Source organism: Sturnira hondurensis, unplaced genomic scaffold (genome assembly GCF_014824575.4).
Source record: "Sturnira hondurensis isolate 20B ecotype Veracruz unplaced genomic scaffold, ASM1482457v3 Scaffold0002638, whole genome shotgun sequence".
Taxonomy (NCBI): domain Eukaryota; kingdom Metazoa; phylum Chordata; class Mammalia; order Chiroptera; family Phyllostomidae; genus Sturnira; species Sturnira hondurensis.
The window spans coordinates 15339452-15364909 of record NW_028075269.1 but is presented as its reverse complement, the minus strand read 5'-3'; the positions used below and the strand labels follow the sequence as shown (position 1 = coordinate 15364909).

Below are 25458 nucleotides of genomic sequence, written 5' to 3'. Positions count from 1 at the left end.
CTCCCTTTCTTTCTCTCTCCTGCCCTCTCTGTCTAAAAATAAATAAATAAAATCTTTTAAAAAAGCGAATACATAGAATGAAGAAATATGCGGTGGCTCAAGAGAGTGTCTCTGATTTTTGTTGCACCAGTTACTTACACTTTAAAACATTGCTAAATAAAGATCAGAAAGGATTTGCAGCTGTAAAAATATATATAGGAAAGAATGTATCACAACGTGAAGATTTTCACTTTTCTTTTTCAACGAATTAATAGGACAAAGCCACTACATTGCCCTTGCTCATCTCATGTTGCTACAGTGCACCAATGGACACTTAACTGAGGACAATATATGGGAAATGCTTCTCTAATCTAGGCCTGACTTAAGACCCAACCATGACTTGCAGCTTATGCTTGAGTGACTCCAATGACAGTTTGATCAGATGGTCTGCTCCCAGTTTGGAGAGCTTAATTTTCAGGAAGTACTTTGTCACTTTGACTGGAAGTTATGTATAGATGGCAAATAGAATGTCACACGCGTACACACCAACACACGAAATGAAAATAAGCACAGACGACAACCATGTAAATCAATAAAGCTGTATAGATTTGACCACGTGGCATTTCTTACGCTGGTCTCCCTGTCTCCAACCCCAAAGCTGCTGCATTTGTTCAGATCCTCATAACCATCCATAGTTTCCTAACTGCTCTCCTAGGTCTAGTTGTTCCTCTTCTCCTCCACTCCATCTGCAAATTGCCCCTTGGAATGTCTTTTCAAAATCCCAAACTTATCATGTTACAACTTAGCTTAGTATCACTTTAATGATGCCCGTTGCCTTTTGGACATATTCTTCAAAAAATACTCAGTCTGGCTTTATATAAGCAGGTTCATTTGTTGGCATTTCATCTCCTTCTCTGCTATACACTCTCTGTAGGTCCCAGGCCTAAAGTATTTGCAGTTCCCCTAACATACAAACAATGAATAGTTTTCAAATTTGTACTCAGGTCTGTGCAGTGCTACATGCTCCATCCTGAGATCAAGCATATTTCCTTTCTGAATATACACGAAGCCTCTCTAAAAATCTAAGCATCTGTGAGAAATAGTGAGAAGTTGCTAATACTGTGCCCAGATGTGGTATACAGAACACACTGAAATTGGTACCCAATAAAAACATTGTTAAATACAGGAATGGGTTGACTTAGACAGAACTAAATAGTTAATTAGCACCTATGCACAATTTCTTTGCCTTAGTACCTTTCTTTCTGGAGAAGGGCAACACCTAACATTGAGGCCTTGGGCTTATATAAAGAAGAATGGAAAAGGAAAAGACACTGAAAAGGGGGATGGGCCTCTTCAAGGATAAGCTTTGTTTCAATATAATTTTATCACCTCTTATTCCCAGAGGTAAAAGAAATACAGTTGAGAACAGGAAAAGTGAGAAATGCTGTGGTCTTTTCATGTAGTTGCTAAGATCAATAAGAACAATAACAAAAAAATGAGGATCATTACTGAGAATTAAAGGAAGAAATCAAATTTCAGTGTGGCACTATTCTTTTCTGTATCCTTTGATTATGTTTTTACAACTTTATTGAGATACAGTTGACGCATACCATTGTGTAAGTTTAACCTTCAACTTACAATGTGATGATATGATATATTGTATCATATATATTGTAAAATGACTTACACAGTCTGGTTAGCTGTCACCTCCATCATGTCACACGATTACCTTTGTGTGTGTGTGTAGGTCGGTGTGTGGTGTGTAGTGAGAACATTTAAAATCTACTCTCTTAGCAACTTTCGGATATATAATACAGTCTTGTTAACCATAGTCACCATGTTGGATGTCACACTGGATCCCTGAAACTTACTGATCTTGCAACTGGGAGTTTGTATGATTTGGCCAAAATCTCCCAGTTTTTCCTATGCCTCAGCCCCTGGCAACAGCCATTCTGCTCTCTATTTCTATGAGATTGGCTTTTTTATTTTTTCACATATAAGTCAAGATCATGCAACGTTTGTCTTTGTCTGCCTGATTTACTTCACTAAGGATAATACCTTCAAGGTCCATCCATGTTGTTACAAGTTTTCTTTTTTTTTCCGTAGCTGAAATATACATGATGAAATGCCTATACATTTTCCTTGTCTAGTAATTTGCTGGTGGATATTTACATTGTTTCCGCATCTCAGCTATTGTGAATAATGCTGCAATGTCCAAGGGGGTAGAGATATCTTTTAAAGATACTAAACTCACACTCTTCAAATATATATCCAGCAGTGGAATTGATCGGTCATATGGTCATTTTCTTTTTAATGAAAAAAATAAGTGCCCAGTCTGTTTTCCACAGTGTCTATACATTCCCTCCAGCCATGCGGCAGAGTCTCCTTCTCTCCATGTCCTTGCCTACACTTATCTCTTGTCTTTTTGATAACAGCCATTCTGAGAGGTGTGAGATGATACCTCCTTGTGGTTTCGATATGCATTTCTCTGTTGATCAGTGATGTTGAGCATCCTTTTATTGGTCCTATTGGCCATCTGCATGTCTTTGGTAAAACACCTGTCAGGTCATCTGCAATGTGGCATAATTGTTATCCGACTGAAAATGTAGGATGCATTTTCCTACTTAAAACATTCCCAAGCTCCCTTTGTTTTGAAAGTTGATTCCCAATAGTATTTGTTTGTGTATGCTTCTTTTAGGTATTTAAAGAATGAGTTCATTCAAGCAATAAAGGCACGTTCATATTCTTTGTAAATACAATCGTTTTTTTTTTTTGAAATCTGAAGCATCTCCTCCTAGACAGTCATTTACTTCCCTCAAAAATGCTGTGCATGTTAGAAATCTGGACATTTAAAAATGTAGATTGTCTAACATTATTTGAATCACGTGCTACTAAATCAGCTGGAGGTCTAAAATCACAGATGTGATCATGCATCTTCAAAGTGAAGAGAACTGAATTTTGAAATCCATGCACTTTGTTCCCTGACAATGGTAATACATCGGGGAAAACAAGGTTATCATTTCTTGGATCTGCACTGCACGGCCAACGCTGAAATACAGCGGCATTCCTTAGGAATTGTTTAGTACCAAGTGCTGATTTAGCTAGATAAAATGCAGCTGTCTTCCCAAATTACACAGCTGGATTCACACCATCTACTAATTCCTGGTGGAATTTTAAAGATACCTTTATGAGCAATTTTCTCCTCGGTGCGAGGAATCCTAATTTAGACAGTACAAACACACACCGTGCAGTTTATCAGCACAAATACCTTCTCCCGTAAAAGCATGTGAGAAAAGAGATCATGCTTCAAAAGTGCTTGAGTCACCATTTAAAAAATAGATTTCTAAAATGTAATAGGGTCTAAATTGATTCAAAATTAGGTGCCAAATTGTCATAGAATTTTCCCTATCATCATTCTTATTACTTTAAGTCACTCCGAGAATTTGTCATGTTGCCTATTGGGTCTCATAAAGGAAGAATCTCCCTCAAAATGCTCCCCTCACCGATGCTATTTCTTACCAGGTGTCATTGGGATTGAGATCCTCCTAGAAAGAACATTTTAAGATAACTTTTAAAATCTAGATGCTCTTATCTCTACATGGCATCCAATAGTCTGCTCACCGCTTTCGTAGCTGAGTGTGCAATTTAACTAAGCTTTAGCTCTGCTACTCTTTGGGACACAAGTTATATTTTTTTTAGAATTCACCTTATTTTCTGTCCTCTGGCTGTAGAATGCACAAGCCTGTATCCATCAGTGGTACACTAATGTTCATGAAGTTCTTAACACATTTGTGTTCCTTGTTTGTGAAGTCCTCTGGGATTGTCCCACACAGAGGTAGCTTCTGTCTCCTCCACTTCCCCAGCTATTCACACTTACCTGTAGCAATGCTGCGCATATTGTATCGCCATTGCCTATAATCGTCATACTGGCTATTTACTCACTTTTCTTCCCTAACCAAGTGGGCAGTTCATTCATCCATGGATCAACATTTGTAAGGGAGCCAAAGGGCGAGGCACTATGCTAACGGACATGGGCACCAATGAGCTTTGGCACAACCAGTTCTGTGGCAAATCTGCTGGTGATGTATTGCCCCCCAGTCATCTGTAAGTTTATTTTGTTTTTTCTCATTTATTTCTAAAATTTGCGTCTGAGAAATCTCTATGTATTAAGAATACACCTTCTTTTTATTCTATATGTTGCCACTAATTTTCCCAGTGTTGTGTCTTTTTGTTATTGCACATAAGAAGCATATATTTAAATTTGTGCTTCTTCTGTTAAATTTTCTCACAGTGTTTCTGTTTTGAAGCTGACTAGTCCTAAAGAGGGGACGGCACGGGTGAAAAGAAAGACTAGAGACAAAGAGTCCGTAGAGGAACCTGAGAAGGGGTCTCAGGAGAGAAACACAGTGGAGATAATTGGGCAGATGTGTGAGCCGGTGAATTAGTATCAACAGGTGATCAGGAAAATGTGGGTAGCAGAGGAGTTAGTGATAACTTCCATTGTACGTGGCACATAATGAGAGGTTTGTATTCACCTGTTGAAATAAGTTATTAACTGAATAATCCCTTGAGAATTTTTTTTTCTGTAAACCCCAGTAATCATTAAGGAAATTCATTCTTTGTAAGAGGAAGAGGCTGTGGCTAATGGCAAAGATAACCCTGATTCTTCATTCTCTTTTGTCATAACTTTACAGTGTCCTCCCATTCTGGGTAGAAGGACCTGCCTCATTCCTTGACAATGGGCTCAAGTGGTTTGCTAAGTGGTTTGCTTAAGCCAATGGGAAGTCCCAGATGTTCTTTACATGGGAGCTTCAAAAAGTAATCACACCTTTCTGTTTGGTCTCTTCGATTTCTTCCATTGCCAGAACATTTGCGTGGGCCAAGTTGAAGAAGAGAGAGACCCAAAGAGTAGACCTGAGTTGCCCCGATTTCCTAGCTAAGATCATTTTACATCAGACAACAGTGAGACTGGTCAAGATCAAAAGAACTGCTTAACTGGTCTCTGACCTGTAGGCTCATGAGAAACAGTAAATGAGTGCTGTTTTCAGCTGCCAAGTTTGGGGATAGTTTATCAGACAGCAATAGCTAAGCGATACATGTATAATTCTCAGATTAAATTACTCTATTTGGTGGTATTTTTATTAGTTTTTCTATTTAGTAATGACAGTAAGTATCTCATTTTTCTAACATTTTGTGTGTCACAATGAAAAAATATTAGTAAGGGTCATTCAAAATATTTAGTAAATAGACATTTATTCATTCAACTATGTGCTCAGTAATAGAAATCCCCCCCCCCCAAATGCTCATGAAATCATTCATGGTTTGGGGAAAATAAACATGTGAGCAAATCATTACCATCTGTCATTGACCAGAACATTGATGCATGACCATAATGGGGTAGGATCTGGGTAGAAAGATAGCCATTAGAGAGGAGATATGTATATTAAAAACAAACCAACCAAATCCCCCCCCAGAAATTTGTAAATCTACTTGATTTTAGTATCTTTATCTGTATTTCAAGGATAGAGATCTTTAAAATATAGATTTCAGGATAGATTTCTTTTAGGATATCTTCTAGCCCAAAATACAACATCCTTGGAGTATTGTTTAGCATAACACATGTGGTGAGTTCCCACTAACTATGGCATTTTATGTGTAAAGTGGTTTTTCAGAGAAATTGTTCTAAAGATGAGAATTCACATGGCACTCATTATGTGTGACAACAGAGGGAATTTGATAGGATTATCCCACAGGATATTCTGGTCCCTGATTAACAGTACTGAAAGTGACAAAAAAATTGTAACATAAAGACTCAAATCTTAAGTACGCATTGTGCTTGAATAGAGGAGCCTACAGCCTGTTAATTAAAATTAGGAAACACAATAGACACATCCATTATTTTCTCGATTTTTAAGTGGGGCTCCTGAATTCATTCTTTTGGCTGTTTTGTATTTGTGATTATAAGATGCTGTCCTCTGCTGTTTGCTAAAGACTATATACCAGGTAGAGTCACAGGCACACGGTGAGATAACGTGATAGTTCTCTTTCAGCACCCAAATGCCTACAAATCAGGGCAGTAGAACAAACAGAATTCTGTGTCCATAGAACACACCCTCCAGGTTAGCACAGTGCTCCTCCTCTCCCGAGTCATCTCCTTTTAATGGCATTTGTCCTGTCCTTGCTTTATGGTAATTAGGTGGGCTAATTGAAAGTGTGACATGTAATCAATTCATTACTCATTAGCCCATTATTTCTTCTAAAAGAGCTTTTATTAAAAATTTTACTTGAATGCATACCCTGTTATTGTAGACAGTATGTGACAACTTCAACGGAATAAATACATTGATGTTGTTATTGAACAACAAGTTGATTTGCATGTGTATTTGTATGACAGCTTATTTGGTGTGATTCTCTTTGAGTAAGGTCATTCGGTGACAGATGCGACAATTCCATTCTCCCATAGGGTTACAGACTCATCTCTGGAATTCAGAGTTGGTGATGACAGCCTGCATGCTCATGACTGTTTTAGATGTATGCCCCCCGTTGCCCAAACCTAGAAGTCACAGGAAAATTGGAGGAATTGGAATGGGGAGATTTGCATTCAAAACTCATCTGTCATCTACCAAGTATGTGTGGCTTTAGCTTCACTTTCCCCATCTTCAAAATCTCTTAGGGGGCTGTTTTGAATTTTAGATAAGGTGATGTATATGATAATTCAGCAAAAGACCTACCCATACGGATGCCCAATAATCACCAATTGAGTCTGAAGGAAAAATGAAAGCAAAATGACTAATTCAAAGTCCTACACTGTGAATGGGCAGCTGAGGTGAGAAAGAAAATTGGAGCAGCTGAATGGAAAGACAAACAGAAAAGGGAAGCTTTTTCTTTTACCTTTTGGGTAAATAGCACTGATCCTTCCCCACTGCTTTGTTTGACAGGTTAATTCATTCTGAAAGGTTTTAAAGACATCTGGTAGGTAGCTAAAATCAACTGTGAAAAACAAATCATTGGCCTTTCTCTTGCTGTCCGAGTTCCTAGAAAGGAAAATTTTATTTCAAATGGCTTCTACCTTACTTCCCTTGTATCTTTCTAGAGCTTCCAGTGAGTACACTTTACAAGGGTTTATTAGTTGATAAATTATTATTGACATACAAAGGTGAGAGCATTAATAGACAAATTAAAGTTACAGTCAACTGCCCATTAGTGTTTTAAACCCAGCAATACAGCAGTCACCTAAAAATAGAAATGATATTGCCTCTCAACAAATTCACACTTTGATGCAATTCATAACTACATGAAAGCTCTCCAAATAGATGAAGAAACTATAATAAATCAAAATCGATGTGTAAAGAAAAGTCTTCCTGTTGCAGGTATTGATATCTGAAATACATACTGGAGTATGTTTATAAGACCCAAATAATGTATAGATGTTTCATTTTTAGCTTTAAATGAGGAAATATGTGTGTCCTATAAAGAGAACAGGAGAGGAAGAAAGAACATTTGGTGTGAACTTGGATACACCTCTGATGTTCACTTAGTAAGTTTTTCTCCTTTTTGTTCAATGCTACTTCTCATGGTGATTTGTCCTATGCACTCAAATGTTAAGAATGGATTGTGCTTGAACAGAGTAACCTACAGCCTCTTTAAAACTGTTTTTAAACCAAGTACATATTCTGATCTCTGAAAAATAGAGAAAATTGCCGCAGACATTATTAATTATGCAGCTTGAAACAGAGAAATATTTCTTTGCCTTCTCTCCCAACATATATAATCTTTTATTGTATGAACTATCATTCCCTATTTTATTCTCTTCATATGTCAAGGTTGTATAGCTGAATGTCATAAAATAAGTAACCTTAGCTTCCAGAAAGAGCCTTAGGACAAGTATGTAGTGGAGAAAGAAACCAGCATAAATACATTATTAATGATATTAATAAGGAGACCCAGTGGAATTGAAATGTGCCACCAGCCTTGCCCCCGCCCCCTCCTCACATGACCTGTTGGAAAAGCCCACAGCTGGGCGCCAGGGATGTTACAGTTGAATTGTCAGACTGTCCTGGATGTCTTGTACAAACTGAACCGGCTAATTTACTGCAACAGTTGCATCGGCTGAAGGCTCCCGTCTTGCCTCTCTGTGCTTCCCCCTGGAGAGATTATCCTGCTGGACAACAGGCTCCCTCCCTAGCAGCTGCAACTCCTATATTCGTTCTGATCAGCCTATCCTAGGTAATAACAGTACTGTGTTACCTTTACCCTGTGACCAGCCTGCTTGACTAGGCAGGGGAGAGGCTCCTGCCCTGCAAAAGGAAAGCAACAGCTTTGTGTGTTTGGTGAGATTTTTGAATTCTAGTGGTAATTTGATTTCATTATCTTCTCCATTGTAGCTCCAGCTCCTGGCTTTCAGGATGAAAACAGGCAGGCTTTTTGTGTGTGTGTGTGTGGGGGGGGGGGCAGGCGGGGAAGACAACTTCTCCCACACAGCCCCTGAGTTTCTGTGGCTATTACTAACCTAGGAGCGTGGGGGTTGCTTTGAAACGCAGCTGTTCTGACTCTGCCCTCCAGGTGGCAGCGGTGCCCCACCGCAGAGGCTCCGGTGCCTTCATCCCAGACTTCAAGTGTTAATGCAATTGACCAATCAGTGCTAAGATGATGGGAGGTAATTGGGTAATTGTATTTTACTGATCACAAGAAGAGAGAGGGGAAGGAAAGAGGGGCAGAGGAGGGCAGGGGACTGCGGTCCGAGAGAAGATTGGGGAGCTGGGACCCTAAGCCTCGGGACGTGGCATTGGCTGGGGGAAAGCTTAGACTCGGAAGCTGCTGCCGGCACCGGGAGCGCATTCCTTTCTTTGGGGGAAAGAAGGGAGAGAGGCGCGAGCGGGAGGGAAGAGAGTTCCAGCCGAAGTGGACGGACGGGGACCGGGGTTTCCGCCGCGCCGGGAGCCGAGGGTCCGGCGCTGGCACGGAGGTCGGCGCCCAGTGGCCGCGCTCCCGAGAGCCGTCTCCTCGCGGAGGACCAGCCGGCGCCGGGAAGGTCTGCGCCGAAAGGAACCAACTTGTGGCTCCCAAACGTACCCGCCGCAGCTGGAAATGGGAGCCAAACTGCAGTTTCAGTCCGGGAGGATGAGAAGAGCCGGCGATTAGGGACTTATTTTTCACCCCATTTCCCGTTTCCTTTCCACATCATTATTATTTTTTAATTTGCCTAACACCCCCGTTGATCCCCGCACTTGGCCCTCCTCGTTTGAAATAAAAGCCCAGTCTGAAGTTTTTTCGCCGCGGCGCCCCCGGATCTGCCGCCCGCTGATGGAAGAACAGGGGACCCGAGGGCTGGCAGGGGCCGCCGGCGCGGGATCGCGTCACGCGTCTCCCCCGTGATCCCGGGCCTGCTCCCGGAGTCCCGCAACACCGGGAGGAACCGGCCCGGGCGCCGGGGTGGGGGCGGGGACAGAGGAAAGGAAGGCCACCCCGAACCTTAAAAAAAAAAAGTGCAGGGGGGAGGAATGGGTTTCTTCTTGACAGCTGACGGAGCCTTGGAATTTTTCTCCACTACCCCCGCCCCCGCCCCCACCCCCCGCACTCCATTTAACGTGAGATTATGAAATTGCAGAGGCGGCAGGGGAAAAGAGACGGGATATAACAGGGAGTTTGGAGGGAGAGGGGAAGGTGCCTGGCCGGGTGGCTGAAATCAAAAATCCGATTGCGCACTGGGTTGTGATGAGAAATCTAATCAGATCTTTGGAGAAGGGGCCGGCCAGAAGGGTGACTAGTCGGGGGAGTTGATCCCCAAATTCTCCCAAAGGGGGTGGGGGCTAGGGAGAAGAATTGACGATGTAAAAGGACACTTTTTTTTTTTTTTGGTGGCGGTGGCGGTTGGGTGCCTTGCAAAAATGAAGGATGCGGGACGCAGCTCTCTTTTGGAACAGAACGCAGTGGATTGTGCAAGAGAGCAAGAAGAACGAACCTTTTTCTTATGAGACCTGGATCTTAACACAAACGTGTATACGTGCACACTGGGAGTGTTGAAAAATGAAATAGACCAGTGTCAGGCCCGCGGGAGTTGGTGGGCTCTGACATAAATCAATAATAAAACAGCTGACCCCCCCTCCCCAAAAGGATGATTGGAAATGGAGAACGGAGGAGCCACAAAGAGAAAGTATGTTCATTTTTTTTCTATAAAGGAGAAAGTAAGCCAAGGAGATATTTTTGGAATGAAAAGTTCGGGGCTTTTTTAGGAAAGTAAAGACCCGATATGGTGGTGTTTTCGAGGAAATTAATAATACATCTGCAAAGAAATTTTGGAGAAGAAAAGTTGACCGCGGCAGAATGAGGCATTGATTGGGGGAGAGAAACCAGCAGAGCACAGTTGGATTTGTGCCTGTGTTGACTAAAATTGATGGATAATTGCAGTTGGATTTTTCATCAACCTCTTTTTTTCCTTTTTTTTTTTTTTTTGGTGTTTCTTTTTCCTTTTTGGTGTCAAGATCATGCGTTTTTGCTTGTTCTTAACCACCTGGATTTCCATCTGGATGTTGCTGTAATCAGTCAGAAATACAGTGAGTGATCTATATTTTCTTATCTATTGGTAAAGAAAAAGGTCCATCAATTTAGCATTCCTAGTCCCATTATCCCCTCACCTTCATGAGTGTGGTTTTTAAAGACATCACTCTAGGGGGCCAGAGAAATAAGAGAGAGGGTGGCCCACGCATTTGCTCTGTCAGCCTGTGCTCAGGATAAGCTGGTTTGCTTTAATGATGCAGGTTGTCTGCATCCTGGGCAAACGCCTTTGTCAAATGTTCATCAGGGAAGGAAGACAATCTCAGGGAAGCCACTGCAGTGTGGGGTGCCCGTGTGTGTGATTGACACTCTGAATGCATTTAAGTTGCACGTCAGCCCCAGAGTTGGATGCACAAATGTTTAGCCATTGGAAATCGAATGGGCCTAATTTGAATTTCATTATCCAACCTGACACTGCAAATCACTGGAATGTATTAACCTAAAAGTATGATAATAAAACCAGCAGATGAAGGATGGCTGCTGGCTCCTGGTGGACTGAGGGAGGGGGTGTGGGTATAGGGGACGAAGAGGTAGCTACACTTTCTCTAGTCTCTTGCATACACATGCTCAGATGTGGTCTCCAGACTGCCTTAGATTCTTGCCACTGCTAAGAGTGAGAGAAGGAGGACCCACTTCTCTTCATCCCCACCTCCTTCTAAATAACCACTTCTGTGGATCGCAGAGGGACTGTACCTAGATTGTAGATGGCTTGGGCAGTTGGCTTGGGTTTTTGCCAGAAGCCTTCTGGCAAATTGAGGGCTATTGAGAGAAAGGCAGGGACCAAGTACCCTGTGTGGCAACTTAGGTAGAGGAGATAAAGAAAAGGTCTGTGTCGAACACCAGTGCTTCTTGTGTGACAGCTTTGTCTTGGGGGAAAGAGGCCAGTTAAGAACATTAGCAGGGGTTGAAAATGCTGAGAGAGCCTGAGGGCCTAGAGGATCGACCCCTCTTTCCCTCTCTTTCCTGCCTCATTCATGGAGTTGGGTCCGTCCTTCCTTCCTTCCTTCCTTCCTTCCTTCCTTCCTTCCTTCCTTCCTTCCTTCCTTCCTTCCTCTCTTATTCTCTCTCTCTTTCAACAGAACTCTGTCTCTTCATCCTCTTTATTCCTTTCTGGGGCCTTCCATCAGAATCACAGACTCACGTAACTTTACAGCCAGAAGACTTCTCAGAGATCTCATGCCAATAAAAAAGGAAACCCAGGCCCGAGGAGCTGCAATCCTTTGGGGAGGGCCAAACCGTATGAGACAGGTGACTCACACAGGCCTCGGAACAGCAGACTAAAGTCCGTTTGGGATCTAAACTGGATAGCAGTCGGCCATACATGGTGTGGCTCCTTCTGTCCCCACAGGTGCCGTTTTCATCCAGAAGAGTCAAGGAAAATACCTATCTCGAGAGTTTGAAATAAACTTCCACGCTGGACCTCAAGGCTAGCCCAACACCAGCATTCATACCCCTTTTGAGTTTTTGCTTTTTTTTAAATGGCAGAGCTCAGAAAACCCTAGTTTTAATATTATTTGTTGAAAAAAGACCCATAGCTCTGGCTATCCTAAGGGGATGAAAGGCAGCACTCCCCTGGGTCCCTTCTTGGTGCTGGGCATATTTAGTCCGGTGAGTGGTGGTCCCTAGGGAGTCGTTAAAGAATCACGGAGCCAGATTTATATTAGGGAGGTGATAATAGAAACCAGAAACACTCTGCTAAAAGCATCTGAGCCTGTTTTTTCACTCACATCATCTACTCTTACCCTTTTCATTACTCCTTAACTAAACTAGCCTACAGCTGAACATTTCTCTAATTTATTTTTCTGGACACATGTTTCCTGTTGGGACATAGATCAGGCAGTACATTTACCAACTTTTGAAAAATAATCATGCAGGTTTCTTTTCCCCTCACAAGATCTTTGTAGGCATCTGTGTATCTTATTCTTGCTTGCAGGTTTTTTTTGTTTGTTTGTTTGGTTGGTTGGTTGGTTAGTTGTTTGTTTTGATCTCAGTTAAGTTACCACGGTATAGATGTTAGCTGCCTATGGTCATAGATGGACTCAAGTTAAGCTTCTGCTCAGTATCATCTCAGCACAAATGACAAAAGGAAAAAAAATGTACCTTGACATTTTTACTGCATACCAGTTTCAGCTCTGGGCTTCGTGGGAAGCCCAGCCTTGCAATCAGCTTGCCTTTGCCAATCAAGAGAGGTTGTTTTTCCTTTTCTTTTTCCTTTCTTTATTTGGACATTGAAGCGTCTTTACAGTTACTCCGATTAAACCTCAAAGTGCATTCCTCTCCTTCAAACTTTGTCACCCTCTCAGTACCTTCCATGTTGACATACACATGCAAACTTTTCTGAATGAGAGGAGGGAAGGAGTTGGGGGAGGGGAGGATGAGAAATGGAAGGGATGAATGTCTTTAAAATTCTGCACTGAAATGTTTCCTCCCACCCACTTCCACTTAGGCGTGTTCCTCAAATCTGGAGATGATGGAGCATCCAAGGATACCATCATTTTTCATCTGGTGAATCACTCATTTCCCCAGCACTTCATTTTGGGACACATTGCCCAGTTTAGGATTAGCTTCTTTGGTTTGGCAGACACAGTTGGCTCTGAGTTTTAGGCAACTCGTTCATGGACTGCTGAAAGGATGATAGCCATGGGAGACCTGGAAACTGGCCTCATGAGCTTACTTCAAAGGCCGAAGTTGGTGCCCACTGAGTACCACGCATGAGTCCATAGTTGTATACTGGGATTCTGGACCACAGGCCCAGAAACAGCTGGGTTTTGCAAGTTTTGAAATTCCCTCTTAAATATCTTTTCCTCCCATTCATTTGACAGCTGTATCCTTTGGGCCACCCCTGTGATTTCCCTGGCCCTCTGGTTTCTCATCTGTGGGATGGGAAAATTAACGTCAAATTAAAATTCAGTTCATTTGAGTTGTGTGGTGAACTCCATGTAATGTTATGCAAAGCCCCAGGCATAATAGGCTCTCTAAAGAGGGCTGTTTGTTATGGTTGTTCTAGGATTAATTTGGATTAACTTCTCGGGTATGAATACGGGCTGGCCAAACACTTTACCAGTTCTAGTGGCTACAACTGACCTTTCAGGAGTTGCCAGATTCTTCTTTTCAGGTCTTAGCAGGACAGACTGGCTATGACGTATCATTTCAGATTGAAAAGCTGCTGTAAACTAGAAACTGAAAGTCAAGATTTTCTCCTTAAAGTATAGAAAACTAAATCCCAGCAAAGATAATACTTAAGTGAGAAATGATACTCTTATTGTATTGATATTATTTTGGCCTAAGACTTGCATATGACAGATCTTCTGTATTGAATGNTCTAGGATTAATTTGGATTAACTTCTCGGGTATGAATATGGGCTGGCCAAACACTTTACCAGTTCTAGTGGTTACAACTGACCTTTCAGGAGTTGCCAGATTCTTCTTTTCAGGTCTTAGCAGGACAGACTGGCTGTGACGTATCATTTCAGATTGAAAAGCTGCTGTAAACTAGAAACTGAAAGTCAAGATTTTCTCCTTAAAGTATAGAAAAATAAATCCCAGCAAAGATAATACTTAAGTGAGAAATGATACTCTTATTGTATTGATATTATTTTGGCCTAAGACTTGCATATGACAGATCTTCTGTATTGAATGGGTAATGTTAGCTGCCTATGGTCCTGGAATGCACAAAATAAACATCGATTTCTAGGCAATAATACAATTCGAGTTAGATGGCGTAAAATTCCATTACTATTATTAAGACTCTAATTTCACAATTTGGATTCATGGGCTTTCTAGTTATAATGAATCCTGGGTTAAACATCTTCACTTTGTGACATGATACAGTCCTGGTAGTTTTTGGAATCAAGACTCTACATGTAGCTGTAAGTATCGTATTGTTCGCATGTGCAGATCTTCCAACGCCAACTGGAAGATGGTTTTCTGAGGCAGCTAGTCATGGGCAACTGCAACTCTGTGTTTGGTCCAGGTCCTCAGTTTGCTTCCAGAGACCTGTTTCTTCTTTGAGGAAAAAAGAGTCCTACTGTTGTAATTGTGTTTGTTCTTGATGCCGCATCTGTAGGTTATAACTGGATAGTCTGAGTGAGGAGCTGCCCATTGGATATTTATCCTACTTACTTTCATTTGTGAGAAGTGTCCTAAAGTTAACCATCTTCACTGATCTTAAGGAGACATCATCCAGGGAAGAAGTTCTTACTGTATGATGAATTTCACTTATTTCGTGTGCTTTCAAAATGGGACTGAGAAATTTTGGTGAACCTGGACTCTGGCTTTGAGTACTCAGCTTTCCTGAGTTTGAGTACTCAGCTTCCCAGTGAGTACTTAACTTTGAGTACTCAGCTTTCCACTGCGTCACGTGTGTTGTGCGCACCATTTAATTTCTCTGAGCCTCTGTGCTTATCTGTCAGATAGAGGTTATAAACAACCACTTGGATGAAATCAGATTGCATATGTCGGGCACAGTAGGCATTCAATGATGTACATTTAAACAGAGCATCTCTGATTTTAGTTTAGGTAATGCACAGTTTGCAAACAATAAACATGGCCTTGTTTGAAGGAAGCTATTAATCTAAAATCATGTTGGTATAGAGTAACAAAGGTAAAAATGCATAGGTAGGATTAAGGTTGGAGTAATGCAAATAGACGCAACCATTGTTGCCATTTTTGGTAAGGTCCTACACTTTTAAAACATTTGGAAGTGCTTTATTGAATCCCTCGGGAAAGGTTGAAATAAACTTTGTGAATTATGAAAAATGTACTCTGTATCCATATAATGTTTTGTTAGATTGTCAAGTATTTTACAATAGAGACATACAAAAAATTAATGATTTGTAAATGGTATCTTGGAAAACTCTCCGAGGGGATCAAGAATCTCTTGGGTCCTTCTTCAAAATGATTTTTTTTTGAGAAATATCAGTTTGACCGTTGAAAGTTCATTGTGCAAATCTTGTGGGTAAGACAGTGTGCGCGGAACACTCTCTGAGGGCAAACTTGTTCTCTGGCTTGTCCTCAACCCCGCAGACAAATGCCTGAGAAGGAGTGTACCGGAGAGAAATACTCCTTCACTGACTAATTGAACTTACTTTAAGAGGCATTTCCTCCCAAAGACTCAGATGCATGTACATACCTATGCAACTTATAGCAGCTTAATGAGAAATCCTAATGAGTATATGGACACTATGTCTCTGTGTGTACAAATATGACATCACATAGAGATATGAAACACCATTGAATGGTTCCCTTATGTTGGAGAAGCTGAGGCCTGAAAGTTAGGCAAGGCAGTATATTTATTTATTTGTTACTCTGGATACAGTCAATAATAGATTAGAACAATTTCTACAAGTCACCTCACCTCTTTTAAGTTAGTCTTACATTCTTCTCCATTAAACCAAAGCAAAAACTAAGATTTCTTCAAGCACTAGGATTTTAGGACTCTGCATTCACAACTGACTCTCTAGGAATTTAAGATTCCTAGGAATTAAAAATAACGTTCTTGATCTCAGGATACTAGTTTTTAAAACGAGGAGGAGAACAGCAGAGTTCTGAGAGCAAGGCAGAATTGGTATGATTATGGCTGGTATGTAGAGTAACAGGTGAAAGAAATCTCTAGAGGGTTTGTAGAGGAAATAGGATGAGATTTGCAATAGACAGGCACTGGACTTCAACTTTGCTTACCACCCATCAGCTGGGGACCCTAAGTGGGCCAACTAACCTTGCTGTGCCTTAGTTTCCTCAACTGTAAAGCTGGACATCGTTTTTCTTGAAGTTTTGGGAGCACTAACATGTCTAAATGTTGGACACATGATCAATACCCAGTTCATGATAGCTGATCTTTCACTGAAGTCTTTGGTTACTTTCCCCGGAAATGGGAACGTGTCACTGAACGTCTGCGAGTGTTTTATGCTTGATAGTTACTGAACATGTAAATGAAAATCTTTTGCTGATTCTGCTGTCAAAGTTGGTAATACTATTTTTGATAATGTTTTCCAATGTCAATCAGATTTATAGTGAAGCTTTCAAAAGATGAAAAACTTACAGAAGATGCATAAACTTTTATTTCAACTTTGGCATACGCTGATGGCAGCTCTCTGTGCCTATGGAAGCATCCAACCCTTATGGAGGTGACAGGTGTAATTTGGTAACAGCGATAGTAACTACCATTTAGGGGGCACTTGATACGCGCCAGGCACTATGTTCAAAATATAACGCATAGTTTTTCTGTTTAATCCTCACTTGGGGAACTGAAACACAAAGAGGCTGAGTAACTTGTCTAAGATTATGCAGCAACTAAGTGGTGGGACTGGAAGTAGAAACCACGTTTCTTTGGACTTGAGAAATGAGATCAAATCAGTAAAGTCAAACCTGTTGGTCACACATAAACGTGATCTTTCACTGTCATCTAACATGGTACTCGATGTGAATATTTTAATTGAGATGAAGAAACCTGCAGTATCCCTTTCCTCTGATTCCTGAGATAAACATTGCCACCAGATACTTAGGTTACCTACACCTTGCATAGTTTTGCTAGTCTGTAGTAATAGCCAAGTGTGGGACGAACAATTTCTGAGAAAGATGGGAGATACTGTCCTAACTCAGTCAATGTAACAGGCAGAAAGGGATTGCAGAAATTCTGTGAGAAACTTACCCGGACACTCAGAACTGTGTGAGAAATATGCGTATTTAAGTTGCGAGTTTAGTTCCATTATCCTACAAACCCAAAGAGTTTGATCTCAGTCCTGTTGTGTGTGATCTCTCTGTAAAAGAGGCAGCATTGCTGCGGCTGATTTTTTGGAAACTCTTCCATGACCTGGAGGGGCTGCTGGCTCTCACTTCCTGTGTATTCATTGTACTTCATCCTCCACCTGCTCTCTCCTTGCATGTTGAGGGGCTTCTCCTTTGAGTCTGTTCTAGTCGCGGTCTCACTGCATTCTTGAAAGATGTCAGCTGGGCTTGTTTTGTGAGATGGCACTCGAATCCTTGGCCTCAGCTACCTGCATATGTTGAAGACTCTGGAGTCTCCACTTTCACCAAGACCCCACTTCCTTACCTGGTCTGAAGACTTTGCAAACCGAGCACAAGTGAACTGATCAGTTGCCCTCCAGGAGGCTATGCAGTTTCAGCCTCAGTGACATCACTGTCTCCTTCATCTCCCTCACATCCAACCACTCATCAAATCTGGGTGGTATCTTAAGCTCAGCTTTTTTGTCTCTCCGTCCAGATTCTGTCATTACTATTCTAGATATCTTTTTAACTTTCTTGACTTTCTGATGATGCCAATGTTTCTTCAGTGCTGTCCATTATTCATTCTTCCCTCAGAAGGAAGATCCTGAGAAATAACACTCAAATCCCCTTCTCTATATCTTATCATTGTATTTATGGAATAAAATCTAGATTCTTCTCTTGATAAGAATCTAGATATCTAGACCTTCTCTTGATACGGTCTGGCCAATCTATTCATATTCTCTCTTGTCTGCTTGCCATTCTGAATGTTTTATTTTTCTGGAGATATTCCAGGATACTTTTGGTGCAAAATTTGTGAATGTTACTTTCTTTGTCTATGACATACTTTTTATATGCCAAAGTTCAGAGCAAGTTACCTCTTCTGGGAAAATCTCCCAGGCCCCCTTGGTCCACTGAGTCACCCTGTCCTCTGTACACTAACGTTTTATTCATACATGTGTGACAGTTCTCATCATTGTTATATCTACTAATTTGGCAAACATCTGCTAGAGTGGGACTTATCTAAGGATCAGATTCTCATCTAGTCATCTCCTACATTTAACAAAGCTCACGGGGATTTCAATATATTTTGGTAAACCAATAAGTGAGTAGACTGGTATACATCTTTAGGGTGAAGAGGTTTCTTCAGTTTATGGCGTGGGCCATTATTCTTTCAATATTTTTACCACTAACTTCTTCTACTATTTTTTCCCCTAGGGACCCATGTTTCAAAACCATTTTGCCTAATAAATACATTGGAATTTTTTCCTTTGTGTTTTGCTAGTTGAAAACACGTATGTGCCAATCATTACTTTTTAAATGCAGTGGGTGGACATTTTTAACCTGAGATGATATCCATTGAGTCAGAAGAAAAGATATTTTACTGACCTTACACAATTGTGTGAGAACACGCATGATTTCTAGTTGGCCTTTTGAAATATTGATAATAGCCCTGTAACTATATTTGGCTGCTAATTGGATGCTCGAATGTGTAGCTGTGAACGGCTCACTCCGAGTTTTACAGTGCACACACCTCAGTGACATTGTTCAAAGAGTACTGGTCACAAAAATGAAGGTGTCCCCAGAAGTTGTGCATTGCACAGCGGGACAGTTATGTAAAGTGGGTCTTCCTCGCCATGAATGAATATCGAAAAAAGACTATGGATTTTAAATTTAAGTAATGCCCAAATATGGACACATGCAATGAGAGAATAAAAATAACCTCCTTAATAAAAATGTCTGCCTCTAAATATGTGGTGAGCTGAAGTCACTTTTCACACTGTGTGAACACCTGGCTTGATGAAGCCAGGTACACATTTCCAAGAGGTGGTCAGGCTTCGTGCTTCAGAAGGATGCTTCTTCCTTTTTCTCATAGAAAGCAGCAGAAGACACGGGGTTACATCAAAGAACGTGCTAAATGCTAAGGGACTATTTAATCATGGTTTAATTTCATTCTTCAGTCTTTGAATGTACATGCCTGGACAGTGTTGTATTGGAACATTTGTTTTAGTCTGTCTCAATAATGTTATTTTTTACTTTACATGATTTCTTTCCAGTTTAACAATTACTATGATTAATCTAATAATAGTGTTAGTAAAACAGAGAGCATTCACACTAATGCTTCACGGTGCTTTTTAAATATAGCTGTCCCTTTGAATCCTCTCAACAATATTTTGGTCTCAGAACACCTAAAGAAGCATTTCCGGATTACTACATCCCTTGTGATAAAGCACCAGGAGCTGGGAGGTGTGCGGGGAAGTTTTATTTAGAAGAGCCAGTGCTGAGTGTGGTCTCCGGTTCTTGACAAACTGCGAACTGCCGAGACAATGCTGTTTTCTTGGCTGGGGCCCATTGGTTTCATCGCATCGATTTGAACCAAGTCAGTGTAGGGGGTGTAGGAGAATTTAACCATTCGATTATGTTTCTTTCTTTGTTGTTTCAATAGCTATCTATAATGAGGGGCAGGCTTTCATAGATTAGGAAAGAGTAAGGTCTTTTTTCTTATGATGACTAATTCTGTCCTATAATTACTAAAATCAATGGTTATTGTAAATGTGGACTTGCCAAGAACCAGTTGATTCGAATGATTTATGGTGCTTTAATTGCCAGCCTATTTTCTATAGAGATGACCTTTCTATTTATAATTTTTTGAGCCTAAGAAACACTGTACTAAAAAATTCATTCTCAGGACAATAGACACGTTTTCTTTGAACCAATGACTTGATAATTATGTTGGGAAGTTCAATAACTAAAATATGGGCTTTTAAAGAAAGATGCATGACATTTGAAAATGTAAAGATGTGCCTCTCTGAAATGGCTTACAGTTGAGTCTGAGTCAGATCTCGGAACATGCTGATTCAACCTTGAAAGATAGGCAGAGAGAGAGAGAGAGAAAGAGAGAGAGAGAGAGAATGAAGAAGAGAGAGGGGGAGAGAGATTGTGATGTGAGTGGCTGTTCTAATCTGGGCAAGAGGAATGCTGACAGCTCAGTTAGAGGATGTCTGGTGAGAATCGCCTCTGCAGGGACAGGAACACGTGTGTAGATGAATTAATTTAAATGCATTATAGGGAGCCATCCAGGGGACTCCAATTTCTGCTAACTGGAAAGGCAGAAAGTCAGAAGCCACCGTAAAATGGTTAACATCTACACAGTGATACTGAGGAAGGCAAGAGTAGAACTATGAAGGCTTTCTCTATATTGTTTGAACGTTGCCATGGCGATAGTTCCCAGCAGAAGTTGCATGTTTCCTGATTCCCCAAAGCAGCCAGCAGCCTTTCCCTCTCCTTCTCACTCTCCCTTCGACCCTCCCTAGCTCCTTCAGTCCTTACTTAGTTCTTGTCTCCCCATCCCTTTCCTCCTTTCTTTTGCTCTCGATTTCCCAACCTGTTCCCCAGTAGCAACAAAAATATTCCAACTCCACTAGATTGTATTCAGGTGGAAAGTGAGTCAGACATGTAGCCTTCTACTTGGTTCCTTATTCCTCTGTCTGTTTATGTATTAAAGACCTAATTAGAAGGAAGCTGTGGATGGAAGCAGGGTTGGGGCTTTTCCTTGTTGGTAGGACCCAGAACATATTAGGATGTTTGGTGTTGCGGTGATATGTTAATTGGATCGCCCCAGGCAAGTGCACAGCAGCAGTCTCTGATGATTAGGAAGAACAATGCTTTACTATGAAGGAGCCCGCTCTCTTACCCAGGGGAAGGATTAGCATGCATTGCGGGTCTCTGGAAGGTTCCTGTAGACCCTGAGAGAGAGCTGCAGTTGGAAATGCCTCCTGTCTCTTTAAGGCGGCTGCCTCTCCTTTAGCTTATTTTACTACCTCGGAAAGAGAAGTGAGGGGACAGTGAGAGATCTGGTTTAGTGGGTGGTGGGGGACCCTATCACAGACCTGGGCCATAGAATGTATCGTGGGCTGTTAGGAAGAAATCTTTGCCTACTTAATGCACGTGGCCAGTGAATTGTGAAATGGGTCTCATTAGAGCCTTTCATATCCCGGCATGTGCCAAAGTGCTTTGCCGGCACAGCGCCATCACTTCAGGTCCACCCCTGCTGCTGTTTGCTGCAGCCAAGAGGGGACAGAGGCTCTGTCTGTATTAAAGCCTCCAGTCCCATCACTGTCTATCTACTGTTCATTGTGAGGTGCCCCTGGGCCTTTCAGCCCAGCCAGCGAGGAGGCGCAACACATCGCCTAGGTGTTTGTACAGAGGAAATAGGAAGGATGTTAGCATCACTGATAGGTTTGAGGCAGCCAGTGGGTGCTGACACCCAGAGATCCCGTCTCTTTTTCCCAGGGCCAGTGTCAGCGCGGTCCCTAGGCTGCAAATCTGCTCTGATACTTAACTGAAAGAGGGGAGGGTTGGGTAGTTCAGAGCCAAATAAGTCATCAGAGACCTTTGTGTTATTAGATACAGAGGGACTCTGTTTTTTCCTGTCAGTTTCATATACTAGAAATGTTAGCATGACATTTCTCTCCCAAAGTGTATCCACAGCAGCAGTAATCATAGTTGCTGTATGCAGAGCACTCTGTGTCAGGTGCTTTCCGTGTCTGTTATATAGAACACCCAGGGATTCCACCAGGCCTGTGATATAAAAACATAGAAGCCAGGTTGACGGATTCATCTCTCCTTCAATCTGGGGCTTTGGGTAATTTTGCTCACTCTTGAACCTCAGCTGTCTTACCTACACCATGAGAATAAATACAGTACAGGGCTGTGGTGAGTTACATGTGGAATAATGCACGCAAAAACTTTTTAGCAGAAGGCTTGCACAAGGAAAATACTCCAGCTATTATTCGTAAAAATGTAAGGGGCGTTTTCATACAACGGTATTATTCATTAGGCATGTGCCTCAGGCAGAATGAATTTTAGAATAATTTAGGGCAGATTGCTGAATGGAAAGGGAAAACAGCATTAGAAGATTGAGCTTCTGAATTTGAAATAGTGAAGTTCCTGGTATTTTTGGTATAACTCTCCAGTTTGGAAATTAGAGCAGACAGGATCATTGACACAAACTTCTGTTGCATTCATACTGGATACATGATTTTCATCCATCCATATTAAAGTTTTCCTGTGTGACCGATTGTCATGGCACTGTATCAGTTACAATGGCTTAGATTGGAAATACAAGAACAAAATCTAACTAGAGTAAGCGAAGAAAGAAAATCGACTGACGCATGCAATTGAACAGTCCCCCGGTGCATGCAATCCAGGTGTGTTTTGATGCAGATGTTAACAATGTCAGAGGCGCTTCTGCTCTCTTTTCTGCAATTCTCTTGGCTTAATCCTCCTCCTTGGGCTATTTCCATCCTGAATCCAGTGTTTTGCATCCCCTCATCCACCCACTAAAAACAGATGAGAACTTTTGTCCCAGTATTCCCAGAAAGCATCCTGAGATCTAAGCTGAGTGGACTAGCTTAGCTCATAAGCCCATTTATGGATCAGCCACTGGCTTTAAGGAATGGAGCTGACGCTCAAATGCATCAGAAGTCAGTGGCTATTGAGAGACAAGAGGAATTAGGTGATGGGGAGATGATCTCACTTAAGTGCCTTAGGTCTAACGATGGGAAGTGGGAAAGCTAAGTTATGTTTCACATTTGTAATTCGCTACAAGGGTTAATTTTGTGTTTACTTCTCTGTAATGCTCCATTGCATGTAGGTATTAAAGTTTTAATAACCATCTAAGGAGCCTTGTTCTTCCTGCAAAGCATCTGGCTGTAGCTATCAATTTTTCAAAGGAACAACTTGAGCTGCATTCATGCTATTTTTGCATTGCTCCTCTCATCTCCTAGGAACGGGTGCTTGTGTTTGGAAGATAATACACAGGCGTCTCTGGAGTGAAGGACACAAACACAAAAGCAAAACAATCCTCTTCCGCCAATAAAAGTCCACTGGAGAAATGTCCTAAACTGTCGGGAACACGCACGCTGCTGGCCATCTGTACAGCTGTGGGTGTGCTTCTGTCCAGCTTTGATTTCCTCTAATTTGTCACTGCCAAGATCTCGGCAGTGACATAATCCACCCTTGAACTCTCATTCTACCTACCTAGGGATGGTGGTCCGGGGCATATGGCATAGTGCCCCTTGCTTCTTTATAGGCTCAGTGCAGGAAATAATTATCTGGGCTATGGACACAAATTTATTAAGTACATCTATTCAAAGCACATGACTGCTTGCCAAGTTCAGGACTTGGAATTATTTTTTTGTCATCTTTCCCCTTTGTATACCACATTGTGCATGGTATAGATACTNACACGCACGCTGCTGGCCATCTGTACAGCTGTGGGTGTTCTTCTGTCCAGCTTTGATTTCCTCTAATTTGTCACTGCCAAGATCTCGGCAGTGACATAATCCACCCTTGAACTCTCATTTTACCTACCTAGGGATGGTGGTCCGGGGCATATGGCATAGTGCCCCTTGCTTCTTTATAGGCTCAGTGGAGGAAATAATTATCTGGGCTATGGACACAAATTTATTAAGTACATCTATTCAAAGCACATGACTGCTTGCCAAGTTCAGGACTTGGAATTATTTTTTTGTCATCTTTCCCCTTTGTATACCACATTGTGCATGGTATAGATACTTTCTTCATACTTAGGTAGTGACATGTTCTCAATTGAGGCTCAAGTCAAGTTCAGATGCTTTTCATAAAAGCTCTTGTAAAGCACACTACTGACACAGTAGTTTGTGCCTGGGACGTGAGAGTGATGACGGATTCTGCCATTTTGACTACCAATTACCTGGTAGGAACTGTAGTGGGTTATTTTACACATTTTATCTCATTGTGCCCTTAAAAACTGCAATAATGATGTAAATTATCAATAATAGGTAATATTTATTGAGTGATTATTGCATGTAGACACTGTTCTAAATGCTTTAGCTTTGTAATGCCATTGAATTCAAAAGGAAATAATCACTTTCTTTTAAACATGAGGAAAGGGAAGCTTAGATATGTTTGATGACTTACCCATGTCACAGAGCTGGTAAATGACCGAATTCCACTTTGAACTGACCCACCTTGTGGTTTTATACTGTGCTGCCTCTCACATGAGACTACTGGAAAAAAAAAACAACAACCACCTTAAATGTGAAATTAAAAAAAAACAAAGACTTGTAGTTCTTCCCTATAACCTCAAGAGTGTTCTTCCCTATAACCTTTTTAATGATTTTACTTCTTTCTCCCCTTTTTCCCAGGTTTTTCAACTTTGACTATCTCTCACAGTAGTTTTCAGCCTATAGTTTGGCACAGGGCGGCTGCCCAGCCACAGCTCCAGATATTTGAAAGTGAAGCTTTTCTGCACCATTTATTTTAAATATGACTATTTGAGATACCACAAATAAACCACAAGAGTGTCTGGGGGAGGGCTTGTTGTTTGTCATTGGTCAGGGAGAGTAAAGAAGGGTTTCCCATCCCAGCAGTTTCCTGGCAACTGAACTTTGAAAGCCTCTACAGATATTAGTCGTGGGCAGGCCTTCTTCTTCACCGTGTGATGATACCAGCAGTCAAATGCACAGCTGCCTGGGGAAGTACCACACATTTGTTGTCTCCGTTGTAACCATCAGAATCCCTCTCCTTACACAGAAAAGGAACATTGGGCCTTTTCCTCCCTCACTCTTAAGACTCATTACTCTTCCCCACCATGGGTATTTAGGAGTGGGAGAAAGGGGCTACAGCTCTTGGACACTGTGTTTGCTGCCTCTCCCAAAAAGCTACTAAACAAAATCGCTGTTCTCAGCTCATCTGGGCATTGGGCCAGGTAGGAGGCAGTGACCCAAATCAGTTTCCTCATTCCTTCAGCAAGGACCCTTGCTTTTTCTTATGAGACAGACATTGCAGGGGTGGGGAAAGCAGGCACAACGTACTACGATCGCAGGTTCTGTGAACACCAACACTTGCTCACCTAGATGCACATGTAAACACATACGTACATACAGATAATGGTCCCCACTAGCTTCTCTCCGTGTCCTGAATCCCGCATGACTTCTGATGGCCCTCTAGAGACATGTGCCATTTGTCTTTCTCCATTCAAGATGCAAAGAGAAAGAACTGTACACTAGACCATATTCTACAGATTCAGGGCACGGTTTGACAGCTGAGAATTCTTCTTATTGCCTACTATACCTTTGACCTGATTCTTCTGTTCAAATAATATCAAGTGACTTTAGCATCAGTCATGGCTTTTTATCCTCCAATCTGAGGTTTTTA

The 25458-nt window shown here is 41.6% G+C and overlaps 1 protein-coding gene across 2 annotated transcripts in view; it reads left to right on the top strand.

Annotated features, from left to right (window-relative positions):
• Positions 1-8702: 8702 nt before the first annotated feature.
• LRRC4C (leucine rich repeat containing 4C) overlaps positions 8703-25458 on the top strand; it is a 170704-nt gene continuing 153948 nt past the window's right edge. For both annotated transcript variants that reach the window (XM_037040535.1, XM_037040534.1), the window contains exon 1: positions 8703-10532. The gene's annotated coding sequence lies outside the window, so the exon portion shown is untranslated. The remainder of the gene's footprint in view (positions 10533-25458) is intronic.